This window comes from Cygnus olor, chromosome 1 (genome assembly GCF_009769625.2).
Source record: "Cygnus olor isolate bCygOlo1 chromosome 1, bCygOlo1.pri.v2, whole genome shotgun sequence".
Lineage (NCBI taxonomy): Eukaryota > Metazoa > Chordata > Aves > Anseriformes > Anatidae > Cygnus > Cygnus olor.
The window spans coordinates 104,961,939-104,978,782 of NC_049169.1; the positions used below are offsets into that span (position 1 = coordinate 104,961,939).

At 36.1% G+C, this 16,844-nt stretch overlaps 1 long non-coding RNA gene across 1 annotated transcript; it reads left to right on the forward strand.

Moving 5' to 3' along the window:
• The first annotated feature begins 532 nt into the window (after positions 1-532).
• On the forward strand, positions 533-16,530 carry LOC121079180. The gene is made up of 3 exons (XR_005824923.1): positions 533-620; positions 14,371-14,488; positions 15,968-16,530. It is a non-coding gene; the product is annotated as an uncharacterized LOC121079180 (long non-coding RNA).
• Positions 16,531-16,844: the final 314 nt, after the last annotated feature.

Here is a 16,844-nt window from a genome sequence, read left to right on the forward strand (position 1 = left end):
CTGAAAGTTGCATGTAGAGGACTTCTTGGATGAGTCTGGACTATTTGTCTCCAGAGACAGGAAGATGTAGTGAAGAAATAATAAACAACATTTTGAGGAAATTTTTAATTTCTCTTTTTCTTGTTGGTATATCACTTGCCTGAATGCCTTTGCTAATCTGTCTTGCCTAACATGTCCTAAAGAAGACATTTGCTTTTCTTCACATAATACCATCCTTTATAACATCTTCTAGGAGTCATGATACAGTAACTGAGAGAAGGTGGTAAAGAGATAATCCTGGGCTTTGCAGTACCTGATCTGATTGCCACAAAGTTGTCCTGAAATAAGTCCATGCTCAGTTCCACAAAACACTGGTGTAAAAACTACACGAGGAAAAAAATGATTACCTTAGATTAACTTAGCTTTTAAATTAGTGACCAGAAAAACTACAAAAATGTATTTTAAGGTTATTCAAAGTTATAACATTTTTGATATCTTCAAAGGTCCCTTCCAACCTCACCAATTCTGTGATTCTGTAACTCATTAGAGAACACTGGAGTAGCAGAAAATATTCCTTATTAAACAGTTAAAAGACTAAGAAAGAGACAGCGATGCACTGCATCTTTTCAGAGAGAAACAAGGTATGAGAGTAGAAATAAATATAAGTGCTTCCTCAGGTGAGCATGAATACCCATGCAGTCTTCTGGGTGATACTGGAACAGGTTGCACAGGGAGGTTGTAGATGCCCCCTCCATGGAAGTGTTCAAAGCCAGGCTGCATGCGGCCATGGCATGGTGGTTGGAACTGAATGATCTTTAAGGTCCCTTCCAACCCAAACCATCTGATGACTGTAAAAGCAGCTGCTGTTAGTTCCAGGCAAATGTTACCAATATTGTTTGGCCCAAAAGCATATGAGAGTATTAAATGCCTTTGGGAGCTGTATATAAATTAAAGAACATATCAGTGTTTTCATAACAGATATGACTAAATAAACTACTAAGGCAATGTATACCCTGAGGCAATATAGGCAGTCTTGGAATAACCTGTAGAAGAAGCTTTTCATACTATTCAGAGGACAGAGACAGTCAAAAATAGTCTTGGTGACATTGCGAGCCTGTCACTGATCTTCAAGTGTATCACGTTGTCTCTAGTGCTCAAGCCTGTCACTAAAATAAGGTCACCAAAGACTTCTGAATGTGTTGCACTCGTTACTGCTTTTAGAGATATGCAGAGTTTTCAGTTAGTCAAGAGAAAGCCATGGGCTGTGGAATATGACTGTATGGGGTGGTAGATTGGTATTTGCCTGATTCCTAGATTGTAGGAATAAGAAAAATGAACGTGGAGCAGCTATAGAAATAAGGTTGTTTTGAATGGGAAACAAAAACATGGTATTGGTGTTGAAATGCAAAAATAGTTCAATCAGACAGTCATGGTTCAGTGTACAGTGGTACAGATTATTTTTCTTTTCAAGTTATATATAGCTTTAAGCCATGAGGTAAACTAAAAAGTCTCATTATCCTACAAAAGTTTTCAGTGTTCCTCTTTCTCCCTTTGATACCAGGGAAGCATAAAAGTAATATTTTACTACAAGTAATTAGGGTAGTAACTTCAGTGTTCTGAGATATATTTACTTGCTGTCAATTGGATTGTGAGACTTCAATAAACATTTAGCACACATGGGGTGGGGTTTTACATGCCTATTTCAGGATTATTTTGCCTAGGAAAAATGTGATAATAAATTCCTATATCCAGCAAAACATTTGACACTCGTGCAACATAGGTGTCAGCTGAAAACCTGTGAATACTAGTCAGAACAAAACATCCTTTACTTGACACTGACACTTCATCAGACTTTGAGTCATGTGTTGAGGCATGTGTCATTATGTCTGCTCTAAACTGCACAGGAGACTGGAAAGCTCCTGAGCTCCATTTCTGCTGAGGTCGGTCAGGAAGTACAATTTAAGGCATAAGGCCATTTCTGTAATTTTTTTGTGAATATTTCTTTATTGCACTGACTGGATTTTGGATTTTTGAATGTGTGATTCAGGGTGGATAAGCTTTATTTGCAAACAAAGCATAAGAAAAAATACTGCAATATTTTATGAACTATGTCTCCAATAATAATTATCTTACAGGTATTTCTAATAATCTGTTCTGATATAATGAGTTATGTAGAGTGTGCAGAGATGCATGTATAGTACCGTACTCACAGACTACTGCAGTGCTAACTTTCTCTTTGATATTATTCTCTCTGATTCAAGACTGTGGAAGAAAAATACGTTATTGAACCAGGGAGTTATTTTCACTTATTTTTTTAAAAACAGACTTTAAAATGAAAATACCAAGATGAATTAAACTGTCTTTAAATCAACATTGTGCTAATTCAGCATATTCAATATCTTGTAGAGATCTGAATCTTGAAGGAAAAAAATAAAAAATAATTTTAAAAGGGTGGTGGTGGAAGGAAAACAAACAAAATCAACAAGAGATGCTGTAATCTTCTATATCCTGGTTTAAGCCCCAAATCCAGCCCAGACTTCTAGATCAGTGATAAGGACTCCCAATGCACCATTATAACTCTCTCTCAGAAAAAGCTACACTGCAGTTCTTAAAAACTGCTGGTGGAAGGAGTTTTGCTAATTAGGAGATGTTACAAAGGAGAAACTAGAGCTGAAACAAACTCTAAGCATTTTATCCTGATGTTTCCATTCTTGAATCAATCTTGATACTGTGAACAGTAGGAGATATCCAACTGCAGGTGTGTGCAATCATATTTAATTAAGCTTTTCCCTTTCATCTGCAGTCATTGCTGTACTCAAGCTATCACACTTATTAGTCTTTAAATTCCTGTAAGATACATTTTATTTCATAGCTCAGAAGGTCCAAATCAACCTCAAATGGGCGAAGCTATTTCCCATGTAGTAAGACTGTGTTCAGAAACTGAAGAATATGAGCCTCTGCACTTTTACTATCTTTCTGTTTCTGTCCAGACCTGAATTTACAATACTGAAGGTCTAAGTTTAGCAGTCTTTCATGGAAAATAATGTGCAGCTCTGGTTTGCATGACTTTGTCTGCAACTTCACGCTATTATCTGTGACTGAATTTTCCAGACACTTCATTTTTTCTTTTCTTTTTTCTTTTTTTTTTTTTTTTTAATACACACACTAGATATAAATTTCAGCTAAGCTATGAGTTACAGCACCAATGTTTTAATTAGCCAGTAGGAGATGAGATTAATCAATTTATTTCATGCAATTTTTGCACAATGGTGCTGGTGTCCATATTTCAGTTAGGGGAAAAAGGGATACATTAATCCAGTTATTTCTCATTTCTATTTGATCTGCTAAGGACACTGAAAAGGAATTTTTACATATTTTTATTTCTTTTAGAATTCCCCAAACCTAAACAAAACACCCCCAAAATGCAAGTATCGGTATCAGTGTTTTGGTTTGTTTATTTATTTATTTATTTATTGTGATACTTAGAGCTTTATAGTTCAAAATAAAGAATAAATATGCTATATCCCAAATATGTATGAAGGTTATGGTTTTGTTTCATTTTGTCATCTCAACCTATTAAATCTTTGCATTGTCGCATAATCAGGATATAAATATATATATATTTGCTGTTCTAATTCAATGACACAAAATTCAAGATCCCTGAGGTAAGGTTAAGCAGGAGCTCATATAGTCAGGGTTGAAATTCAGACACTGCAGATATAATCCATCTCCCTGACACATGCAGTGCTTCATTGTGAGACTGCCAGACACAGTCTGCTGAGATAGGAATGTCACAGAATACCAAAACAGGGGGAGATGCAGTTTTGTTCATCATTGCTTTTATCTACAAAAATCCATCTAACAGTCTACATACACAGCTACTGCCAGACAGAGAAATATGAATGCAGCAGAGAGATGCAGCAGCAAACATTCAGAGGAGTATATGGAGCATATGCTGGGAATGCTCAGAATTACCTGAAAATAATTTGGGTAGTTAATCAGGTTAATTGCTTGTCTTTAAGGCAATATTTTGGTGCAGACGCTGAGTCACCATCTCTGCTGTCTAGCAGAGATCAATAGCTTGCCTGGTTGCCTGCATCTCCTGGTGAATTTTGAACCTAAATGACAAAAGGGGCACAGAAGGCAAAGAAAGTGCACTGTCATCACTGGTCAGGCAGGCAGGCAGAAAAGGCTGCAGTGGCAGAAAAAAAAAAAAAAAAAAAAAAGAAGCTTTTTAGAAAATATAAAGTGCAACTGCTCTTTCAGTTAATTCCTAGTTATAACCACTCCAGCATACATTTGAAGTTTTTACACCAGGAACAAAGGGGAAAAAAAAATAAAGCAATTAAATGATACTTAGGGTTCCAAAATGAGACATGAATCGGTAGGCTTATCCCAGACATATGTGTAAGCAAAGGAGCTTGTCTTGACTGTAGTGGGCAGACTTGCCTGTCATACAGATTTCAGGGTGGATTTTCAAATACCTATATTAGACAGCAAAACATTTAAAATGTGTCTAGTTACAGTTTAATTTCATCCTGCCGTAAGCATAGGCAGTGCTACTGCATGCTACTGTGGTCCCTGGGCAAATTCAACTTTAATCAGAAAGGAAAAAACCTCTGGGGCACTGAGAAAATACACTCTTACCATAGACTTGGCAGAAAGCAGGCTGCCCATATGACCAGCAGGGCTGGAGGGACATGGCTGTCTGGGCTTACATCTGGACATATGTTACACTTTGTATTGTTAGGTATTGCTGGTTCTAGCTTAAAAGGTGTGTTTTTCTGTGAAATAGAGTATTCTAATCTATAAGCTCCTAGCAACATCTCTGTATAGGTGTTTTCCTACCCATTTGTTAAAGGCAGCCTTTAGCTAAAAGCACTGTCTGTTTCTTAGTGCACCATGACAGGATGCAGCAGTTCAGGACCAGGCAGTGACACAGCAGAGCAGCCTGGGGCAGTGGGATGAATAGAAGTAGAGGGCATGTATAGGACTGGGAATATAACCATTGCAGGGATACTGATAATTCTCAGGCTTGTGGCAAAAGGTTCATGAGGAAGCTACAAGCAATTCAAAGTTTAGGAGAAAGCACAGTAGGTGGGCTGTGTATTGGGGAAAGGTAGCTGAAGGTTAGGTTAGGTATTTTGGCGTTGGTTTAGTGTCCCCCAAATCTTGTGATCAATCATTTCATTCTGTCTGCATCATGATAGTTTTCAGAGTCTCTCTGAAACTGTCCCTTAATCCCAATATGAAGCCCTGCTCTTTGCAAACTGATCTGCACCACCACAGAACAAACCAAGCAGATAAAACCTCTCTATTTCAACTTATTTTTCCATCACTTCTATTTTTATCCAGGTAAGTTTTCTCTTTGCATGATTTTTCTTTGAATCACTTTCTTACCTCTTATAACCTAAATTGTCAAGTTTGGATAATGCCATCGTGGTATTTGAATTTTCTAGAAAATATCGGCTCTGAGGAAATGAGTAAGGATCATGGCAGTAGTAGTGCACAGTTGATGTCTTCATTCCTCCACCTGCATTAATCTTGGTCACACCCAAGATCTTACAGGATAACAAGTTTCCAGGAGCCTCATTTAGCACTTCATGAACATTAATATCTCCTTCTGCACACTTCCTCAGAAATATCATGGTACAATGACTTAGTTTTGCAAAAAGATCAGAGATAAATCTGACCACTACAGTCACTTGGAAATGAAATAGACCTATATGGTTTGGTGGACTTATGAAACAAAGCTTAATATGCCGTTCAGCTTTCATCTCACACCTTAGTTTTTGTATAAATCTGAAATTGTTTCAGTTGTGGAAATATTAATGTATTTTTATATTTCTGCATATCTTGTTTTTGTGTTTCCTTATCCTTATTTGTAAAAAATACAGGAGAAGCCTATGTGATATTTCTAATCAGCTGACAGTGAGATGTACAGGCATCTTATAAGAGTTTAGGATTTTTTTGATCTTTAGTGTTTCAGGGAATGAGGGAGAAAAATATTTTAATTGGAATTTGATAGTTACAAGCAGTATCATCAACTTTAATGTTTTTACTTGTTGGCTCTGCAAAAGGTTCTTTTTGTAGCTTTGTTCCTCAAAAGAGACACAACACATGGTAAAGATAATAGGTATTTATTTTCGAAGTAAAAAAAAAAAAAAAAATCATTTTGAAAACTTTCTGGAAAAAATGGGACACATTTTTCAAAAATACATGAAATACAGTTCTGTTCTAGCAGTTCTATTAATTAATCATTATTAATCACTGGAACTCAAACAGATCTCAATGCATGTTTTCAAGCTTAATCCTGTATTCAGCTTGCCTGTTTCCTAAAACTCTATTAAAAGCCCCTTGTTGTTTACATATTTATAAATAACTGGAAACCTGATGTTAAAGTTCTCCTTTAAGGATTTAATTTCATATACTTGAGCTATTTCATTAGTAAAATAATATCATATACAGGAAATTTTGACCTTTCATTCTTTAACCCTCCTGTCTACCATAATAGCACCTCCGACAGTAAGTACTTACTACCGTGTTTTGTTTCAACAGTGTCTTTAATGAATTACCTAAAAACTAATCTAGAGTTTGAGCTGCTAAACTTGTGAGCACAAATATTTATTGTTTAACTGCTAGAAAAATAAAAAAAGAATTTATCAAGGATTTTAAAATATCCTTCGGAAATTAAAAATATAATCCACAGACTTTTAAAATCTTTAACTTCTGCAAATTCAGAATAAAAACTCCAGAGTTCTGGTTTCATAATATATGGTTTAGTTGCAGATCATCTAATTTACTGTGGTGTAATGTTGTCTCACTGTAGTAGTAATGTCTTTTCTCATGTTGCTTATTTGTCTCAAAGTAGAGAATCAAGTCTGCATACACATACGCCCACATTAAACCATATATATGAATACATAATGAAGTTCAGTTAACAAAACCTTGGTGTGATTTCTAGATGTATCTGATGTATCTGAACATGCATTTCTAGAACACTATTGAGATTGTAAAATCTGAAGAAAAATCAGGCAGAAAAGATATTGCTGAAGTGATAGCATATTTCAGTGCCGATCTAGTGCTGATTCAAGAATTTATGCAACCACGCTGTCAAAGATCTATAGTAATTTTTGGCCCACACATCTGAAATACTTTGAAACTTTTGTCTTAGAATGTTTCTAATTGTAAAAACTTTGTACTTCTGCTGTTTGATCCACATGCCCTGCAAGAAATCCCCTTGAAATGATGCAGAGATTTCAAGTGGCTTTGACCTGTGGCATTACACTACACCTTTGCTGCTTTTGATTCACAGTATTGCTATTAAAATGTAAATGCAATTCAATAATGTCACGAGGCTTTTTTTTTTCTTTCTTTTCTTTTTTTTTTTTTTCCATCATTAAGGTCTTCAGGTAAGAATATTAAGGAAAAAATGATACATCAAAAAGAGAGCATGCTCCTTTACCAGTGGTTGGGTTGAGAAGATGGGGCTTGTATGTGATGAGTGTCAAATGCTTCACCCTTGTGAGAAAACATTTTTGAAACACCATCTTGCTTGTTGTTCAAAGGCAGCCTGTTGCTTCAGTCACACAAATGCTCCTCTCCCATCCCCCAACATTCAATATCTGTTCTGCAGATATGAGTATCTGTATGTGTTTTATGTCTTCGAAACAGGTAATAAACAGGTGTCTTGAGTTTTTTTTTCAAGATCCATTAATGACATCAGACTGTATTTTAGGCTGAAAAAATCTATTTTGAGGTGATTGATTAAAAAAATATGGCATTAAAGTCCATGCAGAATCACCTTTTAGATCATAGTTGAAACTGATATTGCAATTTTAACTAACACGGCATTCATGTTTGCTTATGTCTTGTCTTGAGAACACATACTTTTGGAGAGCCAACAAAATTTCCATATTTAAAAAAATGTAATTCTCTAATACCCTGCTGGGAAATATACACCAAGATTTTTAAGACACTGTAATTAAGTTGTAAATATGTTAATAATTTCCAAAAAAATGATAGGGAATTTTATTGCTGTCATTGACAAGGACTGTTCACCAGGATTCTCAGAGAATCACTTGATACTGGTTTGTGCCATGAGACAGGGAGTGGCAATTGAAACTGTATTTTTAAAATCTTATGGTGCAATCAGTTATTTTTTCCTGTTCACTTGGCTGATATTTCTAAAATGTTTTAGTACCTTGTTTCTTTGCAAGGTAGGGTTATTTACACACTGTAAATCTCAACATTTCTCTCCTTTTCTTGACATGCGCAATCTCTTCAAGTGTCCTACACATTCTGCTTTCAAAATTTCACTATTGCTATTTACTATCTGAAAGGATGTTTACTTTGTCATTAAAAAAATCATGTTTATCCTGCCATTAAAACTGTGGAAAAGCCAAGAAATTAGTATTGAAAATTTTGTGGAGTATGTTTTTGCTCTAATTATCAGAGTTTGTGAAATGTTGAATGTTTATGTTTACAGTTATTTTTATCTATGTGTTATTGTCTTCTCAATCAGGCACAGGATGTTCTTAGAAGGAGCTTTTACAGAAAGAGATGTTAACAAGACAGCACCAGTAAAATAATTCATAGCTCTCTGAAAACCTGTTCAAAACAATCTTATCTGGGACCTATACCCCACAGAGAGAGTCTGGAAGCTGCACTTGAACCAAATCTGTATCTGCCTTGCCTTGAAGGTGGTGCTTCTATTTGTGATGTGTGGACATTGGCATACTTTATCAGTGGGGTTCTGTGTTGGAGGCGGAAAGCCTGGACCATGGTGAAATTCTGCCACTGCCATTCTTTGTGGCCCTGATGCTTTCACTCTCCATATCTGTTCATTGCCTTGCCTTGTCAGTGTAGGGATGACTCTTGCAAAGCATTAGACAGCACTGTAAGCAAGAACTTCTTGTTTGGTTAGCTCGTATGTTTCTGTGATACAGGTAACAAAAATGTGCCTGTCTTTTGGGATGACTCTATACTGAGTGTTTTTTACTCAGGCAAGAACTCACATTTCATCATGAACACTTATGGTCTTAAATCTTTCATGTTAATTGGCTTTCCCCTGAGTCCATGTTGACAACTAATAGCTCCATGAAATTACACTGGACAGTATACTTAAAACTAATAGCAAAAATAAAGGAAATCTGCCTGGAGAGGATAGCTTAATAGAAACAGGGTTTGGAAAAGAATAACAAGTCAATGACAAAGCATCATCCCACTTGTTCCGTGGGGCTGGAGCAGCTGTTGTATCACATGAGCCAACAGCCGCTGAGACCTTCAACTTGGAGGAATTCTGTTGTAATTATCCTGACTCATTACAAACTTCACCTGGCTTTCATTTACTAATGTAACTTACTGAATATTTTTTCCATTAATTTGAGTTGTGTCTGTAGGCACAGCAGGGATTCATCTGGGGACATCTGAGTTTTTTTTTTTTCCTTTCCTACACTTCCCTCTTTTATAATGCTAAAGGGTAGGAGAGTTACTGCACTTGTAAATGTAATGGTCATGTGAATATTGAAAGAGTTGAGCATATTTTTCAAAAAATAAATGCTGAGTAAAGGAATAACAATTTGCTCCTTATTGTAAAGCTTTGCTGATTCCATTATTTGTTTTACTCTGAGGATGTAGATGGAATCCTCACCACCACTTTAAGAAGAGTAGCAGTAATATAGTATGTTCACTCCTTTCTCTCTCCTATTTGTCTGCATATCCCTGACTATTGTACGTAGTTTCTACGCGCTAAAGTATCTAAAGTATGCTTTTTCTGAGGGTTTCAACTGGTCTTCATGCATCTATAGCTACTCTCTAATGTCATTTTTTTGGAACATGATGTAAAAATTTGAACTGTCTTTTCTTGCAACATCACTGTTGTATTGTGTTTGAATGAGATGACAACCAGCTTTTAGTCAAACATTGCTATTTCTTGTTGCTCTTTTATATCACTGCTGGCAGATTATTATGAGGGCAAGCTGCATTTGCAGATGTGAAAAGATGCTGCTTTGTTTTTCTTGCAGTATATCTTAGTGTTTTATTTATTTAAGAGTCCCAGAGCAAGCAAATCTAGAATTTGAGTTGACTTCTTAGATTTAAACTCCTCTTGCAGCAGACTTGGGGTATAAGTACTTGGCATATCTGTTTATGAAGTAGACATTTTAAAGGAAATGTCACTTATATTAATGGCTGTTGTTGTTTTAAGAGTTCTGAAGGTTTTTTGTTGTTGAATTTATATATATATACATATATATGTATGTATTTTTTAATCCAGCTGAGGATAACTGTTTGGGTGCCAAAGGGAGCAAGTAATAACCACATAAAAATGTAATATTTACAACTGACAAATAACTTGGAACATGTTATACATCTCAAGCTAGAAATATCTGCACTGATCCCTCTAGCTAACAATTGCAGCCAATGGTAGTTCAGAAAATGGTTGTGCAGGCATAGTAAACATCTTTAAATTTATGCTGCTACTGTTAATACTTGCAGTTGTTTATTGCATTTGCCAGAGTGATTATATTCTGTTTTGTATGATAGTTTTACTTTTTTTCAGTTAGTTATTGTTTGGTTAAAAAAACTATAAAAATTCTTTTGAGTATTGAGCCCACCTCTCACAGTCATTTATGAGCCTGATTCAAAGTCCACTGAAGTCAGTGGAAAAATTTAACACATCTTACTTTCCTTCATTAAAATATATATATATATATCTAAAAATTATTTTTCTGATCAACTGGATTATGAAACCAATGAAGTTCTAGTAAAAAACAATTTGACTATTCATGAAAATTTGAAAGAAATAAGAGGGAGACTTGCTTTTGCACTTTGAATCTGAGGGCTGAGGCTGTAAAAGCACAAAAACATTGAGCCATAATCAGAAATGTGCAAGTGGAATCTGACAGTGAGTTGAAGAGCAGGTCCAATGGAGCTGTACGGGAGCTGCAAGTACTCAGCACCTCTCAAGCAAGGTCCCAGAGGTAGACGTCCTTTCAGTGGTCTTATGACACTTGACTGCTTAGGAAGGGTTTATTAGTTCTCCAAATATAAAATATAAAGTGGCCGAGTGAATGATAAGAAAAGTGATCAGTTTGCTAAAAGGTTTTGATTTTAAACATACGTCTGTAGAGTGGTGAGGACTTTACGGGGAGCCTTGTTGAGCCAAAAGATCAACACCAGCTTTGTTTCTTTTTCTTCCTTTTTTTCCCCTTGTTTTATGTTCTGCTCAACAGTTGCCATTAAAGTCTTTCTTATTGCTGTAGACCTTGTACTAATTCATGACAACATTAAAGCTGGAAATAGTGTAATACTACTAATGAGGCCAAAGGAAGAATGATGAAGATTTTTGTAGTTGTAGTTGCACATAACTGCTGCAGATAGAAGTAGTCTTTCAGTTGCAATGAATTGTTAGGACGTATCCTGACCTCTTTCTACTCCCTCTCCTAAAATGAAAATTGTAATCTTTATATTCAAGCTTAACATAAAGGAGGGTGATTTAATCAGATAAAGTAAGATGTATAAAATGTTCACAATTATTTAAATAAATAATAAATCCTCATATAGAAATCTGGAATAATCTGAAACAATATTTTTTGTGTGTGTTTTTTCTTGAAATATTTTGGATAATAATCTGCCAGCAGGAGTGACAGATTGAAGCAATCTAAGAAAATATCAAAAACTTTAGCACTGTTTTCTGCCCATTTTTTATTTTCAAAGTTAGATTATAGTTTGTAGAGACTATTCTGATATTCTGGTCTCTCGCCAAGAGAGATAGCTATGATGCAAAATGGGTTTGTATAGAGGTTAACACTTGTACTGAAAGCAATTATTAAAGGTATATCTAATTTGTTACCTCATTCATAAATTGCATTAGATTCTAATATGTAAATGTTCTGGAGTAGTATCTGTTACTATTACTTTCCAAATTAAAATAAATAGTAATAAAAAAAATCAAGTTGCCCTTGTTTCAGTCAGTAATTTTATTCAAGAAAATAAGTATTTCCTTATTTATCGTGGTGCAGCACATCTACCTCAAAGAAGGTGTTCTGTTTGTTTCCACTGAGAAACAGATAAAAGCAAATACTGCTCTTTGTCCCCACATGTAACAGACCTTATTTTGGCTGATTCCTTCTATTCTGCAGGAGAGAGAGGCCTTGGAAAACACTGAAAAAGGCATTACGGGGGTGAGCATGGTTAAAGAATAAATGTTGTCTGGTTCCTCTTCATTCAGGGATGTTTATTAGGAGTGTGAAAGATGGTTTAGGGGTGTTTGCATGAGACACTGACACTGCAAAAAGAGCAGAAGAGGTGGGGAGAAAGTGATTTGGTAAAAGTCACCGTGTAAAAATAAGCATATGGCTTGAATATATTTCATTTTGTGCCCTACTTATTCCTGGATTGTCTCTAAAATCCACCAAGACACACTGAAATAAGTCAACGATGAGAGTTTTAAGTTAGCTACAATTTACTCCACGCACCATCAGCAATAATGAATAAATTAAATAAATTTTTAAAAGGCAAGCTCAGCTTTTTTAGGCATTCAGTTAATTTTGCTTGGGAAAGAACACAATTGGGAACTAAGGTTAGTGGCATAAGCTCATTTTATTGAAGTGTACAACTTTTTAAGTGACAATTGGGACAGTCATTTGGATATGGAAGAAAACTGTTTATCAAGCGTAGCTGTAGCAGGTAGAGGCAATGATCCCGGTGCTTCCGGTGTCAGTTAGATTTGGGTATAGAAATAAAAACACATTATTAGATGGATTAATTCAATAGTTAAATAAATAACACTGGTATTCTCTTCTTTAATCTTCTGTGCACCTGTTAGATCCAGTTCACAAACTGTTTTGCACGGGTACAATTCATCATACTAATTCCTTTTTTGACACTCATGGGTTTGAGAAGAGTTACACATATGGAGAAGGACACGTACCCTGGAGTCTGTCAAGACTCTCTGAAAATGTGATTGTGCTTATTCGTGTTCATGGAATAAGACCTTTCTTTTCTTGAAATCACTGTTTTATTTAGAATATTATTTGAGTAAGTGCAGGGGGAATGACTTTTTCTTTTGTTTTCCAACTTTCATTCTACCCTTCCTTGTCAGTAATTCCTTTTTACCTTTATTATTAGTATAATTTGCAGTAGATGCAATAGGCGGAAATGTCTGTTAGTCTTATTCCTGTTCATTCTGTTGGATATTTGTTTTATTTCTGAATTCCCTTTAACTTGTTAGAACTAATCAAATGACAAATGCAGGTATGGGGGAAGGTCCCAAAGTTTTTACATCATGATTTTTTCCTGTCCTTATCCATACTTTCACTGAAGTTAATAGAAGCTATATGTGCACGTGGAAGGTGGAGTATATCCCCAAAGTTTTTACTGGAAAATTTGATAATGCTAAAATAAACAAAGGGTTGCAGCAAAGCATTTCAGTGAAAAGTAATGCTTACTTTGTTAGCTCAGCTGCTCTTGTGCAGGAAAAAGTTTCTCTTCCAGAGGCTTTCTTGTCAGATGCCCGTAGGACTTTGGCTCATTTATCTTTAAACATTTCCACTCTGTCTGGAAGAAAATCTGCAAAATGGCCAAAATGTGATTAGATTCTGAGGAGATCTAGGTTTCCTCCAGTCTCTGGCCCTCATTTGGGGGGTCTGAGTCAGGGCAACCTTTACCTGAATTAAAGGTATTAGTGGAGAACAGAAATTTGAATAGGATCTTTAGTTATGTATAGACCACATTTTTTCTCCTTTTTTGTTTTTGGATTATTTCAAAATTAACTTTTTTGTTTGTTTGTTTGTTTGGAGACCAGCATTATACATAGGGAGGGGAGCAGGGACTGATCCTTGTTTTCATTCAGAGGTATTTTAGTTGCGCAGTGTTCCCAAGGAGCTGTTGAATGATGAAGTGGAACTCAGCATTTGCTTTGAGCTTGCCATGACTTTCTGTAAAGATGGCAGACACACTGGGCTTGTCCACAAATGTTATATCTTTACCATTATCTAGACATTTCAGATTGAAATTATATGATTTTTTATTTTATTTTATTTTTATTTAGAAGACATTAAAAGGACAGTGGTAGGGGTTTGAAACGCTGGAAAGAAAAAGAAAAGAAATTTTAAAAGTAATGTTATGTCACTTCCAAAGCAATTATTCCCTTTCTTTGCTTCTTTTCCACCTACAACACTAGTTTATAATGAATATACTATTTGGGTAAAGTAGACATTATGTACCTACTCAAGTATACTGAATACGTCAGTGTTGAAGTAGGTATAGTTGGGCTTTTTTTTTTTTTTTTCAATCTGAGATATGCAGCACTGTTATCCTGAAATCTTGTTGGTAATTTTTAAGCATTTACAAGAACATTAACTCTGTTTGTTTTTTTGTTTGTTTCAGCCATGTTACCAGGACTTTGCTATGGAGCTGCTGCCACAGGACTGTGTGCTGATATCTAGATCATTAGACAGCAGGAGAAAAGCCAGTGTGTTCATGGAAACAGTGCTTCCTCAGACAAGTAATAATCAGCCTAATGTCAATGTCATGCTACAATCAGACTAACAAGGTTTGCAAATACCTTGAAAGGATCTGCTCATCTTTGAATGCTGCAGATCAAAGCCTGACTGGAATAAAAAGCAAGTATGCTGCATGTCAGCTGCAGTATATTGTTGATGAGCACAGCATGTATAAGCAGAGGCCACTGCTATCATCACCAGCAGGAACAGCCAGATGGACTGGGCTGGTCTACTACTTAAAATCTTGCTGTATAACCACAAAAACTAAAAATGAAGCTTAAAAACCCATTACTCATTTCCAGAGCCCCAGACTGTCTTTTTAAAGCTTCAAGTTCATTTTTAAGCTATGCCAAAGACTTTTTTAGACATGTCTGTTCTCAGGAACTTCTGTCTGTTTTTTGCTGTTTGTCAGGATAGAATTAGTTCTGGGGGGCGTTAGGATGGAGGACAGTTGTTCAAGCAGAGTGATCATCTGTAAACCCTCCCAGCTCTGCCACAGATATGCACATATTCTGCAACTGGGAAAGTCATTTGCTCTGTGAGTTCTTATTTTTCCAAATGTGAAATGGGGCAGCTTCTCATCTATGACTGTAACACGAGGTCTGATTCATTAATGCATTTCCAGCACACTTTGTGCTCTATGGGATGAATAGCTAGTACCCTGTGGGAAAAACAGAACAGCCAACAAGATAAAATATGGTTTGTGTTGCACCAGACTGAGCACTCTGGATATTGTGCTTTTGAGGCAAAATCATTCCCTTTTTTCTTCTGTAGTGCCTCTATTGTCTTTGAGGATTAAGAGCTTGTGGAAGGCTAAGGCAGCTTGCAGTACTTGCAGCTGGCTCAGTTTGCAGTACATTGGGGTATGGTGAAGCTGGTTTGCAGCAGAAGGTGTATGTCCTACTCGTGACATCTTCTTGTAGTGTGAGTTTAAACTGACCTTCGGCATGGCCATACCAGAATTAAAAGATGAAATAGCCAGAAAGGACCTCAGTTGCTGTTGTCTGCACTTGAGTTTAGAGAATTTCTCTCAGTGATGTTGTGCAGAGCTAGAAAAGCCTGCAGGAAATATCCACTTACTGACCTGATGTGGCAGGAGGCAGTGGCAGTCCAACTGGTGCGTATGTCTTAACCTATGAAACCAAGCCAGTGTTGCTGTATGAGATGACAGACTAATGATAATTTTAGGCAATTAGTTTATTTAGGGTGAAAACAGAAATTAGAAAAAGCCCAACCACTAAAAGTTTGTGTTTTTCTCTTAAAAAAAAAAAAAAAAAAAAAAAAATCCCCTTGCAATGTTTTAATATGGAAGTTATATGCTGGGAACTTTTCTTTCCCAGGAAAACATAAATCACCTAAGAATTGTGTAGAGAAGAGCCTCTAAAACATTTTTTTAGTGTTTGTGAGAAAATTTTTAGTTCTTTATCTTGTAATGAAACCTGTGGGTCTGAGGTTTTTTTTCTGTTTGGGCACATTCACAGGTGGAAGATCTTCCTGGAGCTTACTAGATTCCCAGCTGAATCCCCTGAAGCATTGGTCTTGTAATGTGACATGATGAGAGAGTGAGTGCATTTATTGTTACCTGGATTATAGCTGTGTTTCGCACTCCATCAGCCTAAAAGGAGCAGAAGATCCACAAAAGCCTCCAAACCAGACTGACAAGGGAAGAGCGCTCATAGAAGTGATGTGGATGTCCAAAGTCACATACCCACTCAAAGAGAATGTGCCAGGTGCAGAATCCTTCTTGCCGATCTGTTTTGCATGTCAAAACTTATATTTTTAAATTTGCTTTTTTTTTTTTTTTTTTCCCTAGCAGATATAGAGCCAATAACATAGTCAGGTGGTCTTGGAAAGAGGTTAACAGACCATTTGTTAGAAGGAGTTCAGTGCCAGCGTCTGGAAAGTCTGAATTTGTATCCCCTTGCAGATCACACTGATTTTACTAATCTCAAGGTCAGGGGAAAGAAAAAAAAAAAGGATTGCATGACAATATTCCACTTTATCTCACTTACTTAATGTAGCATTTCTGTGCAAGTATTTTACCCTCATAAAAGTGAGCAGATGTTATGGGGCAGGCTTTCACCTTGATTACACTGATGTAGATCAAGAGACACCTTTGAACTCATTTTGCTTAACTGCTCTTTTTCACATGATGCTTTGCAGTTGGAAAAAATAATTTCTAACAGTGTGAACTGAGAGTAGTTTATGGAAAGTTTAAAGGGCAGAAAATCCAAACATTACAGGTAACTGCAGTTATTTTTGGTTTACATTCATAAACTAGAGAAGGACTTCACTTTATAGTGAAACAGTTTAAAATAAGGAAGAACATAAAGGTATGGCGTAAATTTCATAAAAAAA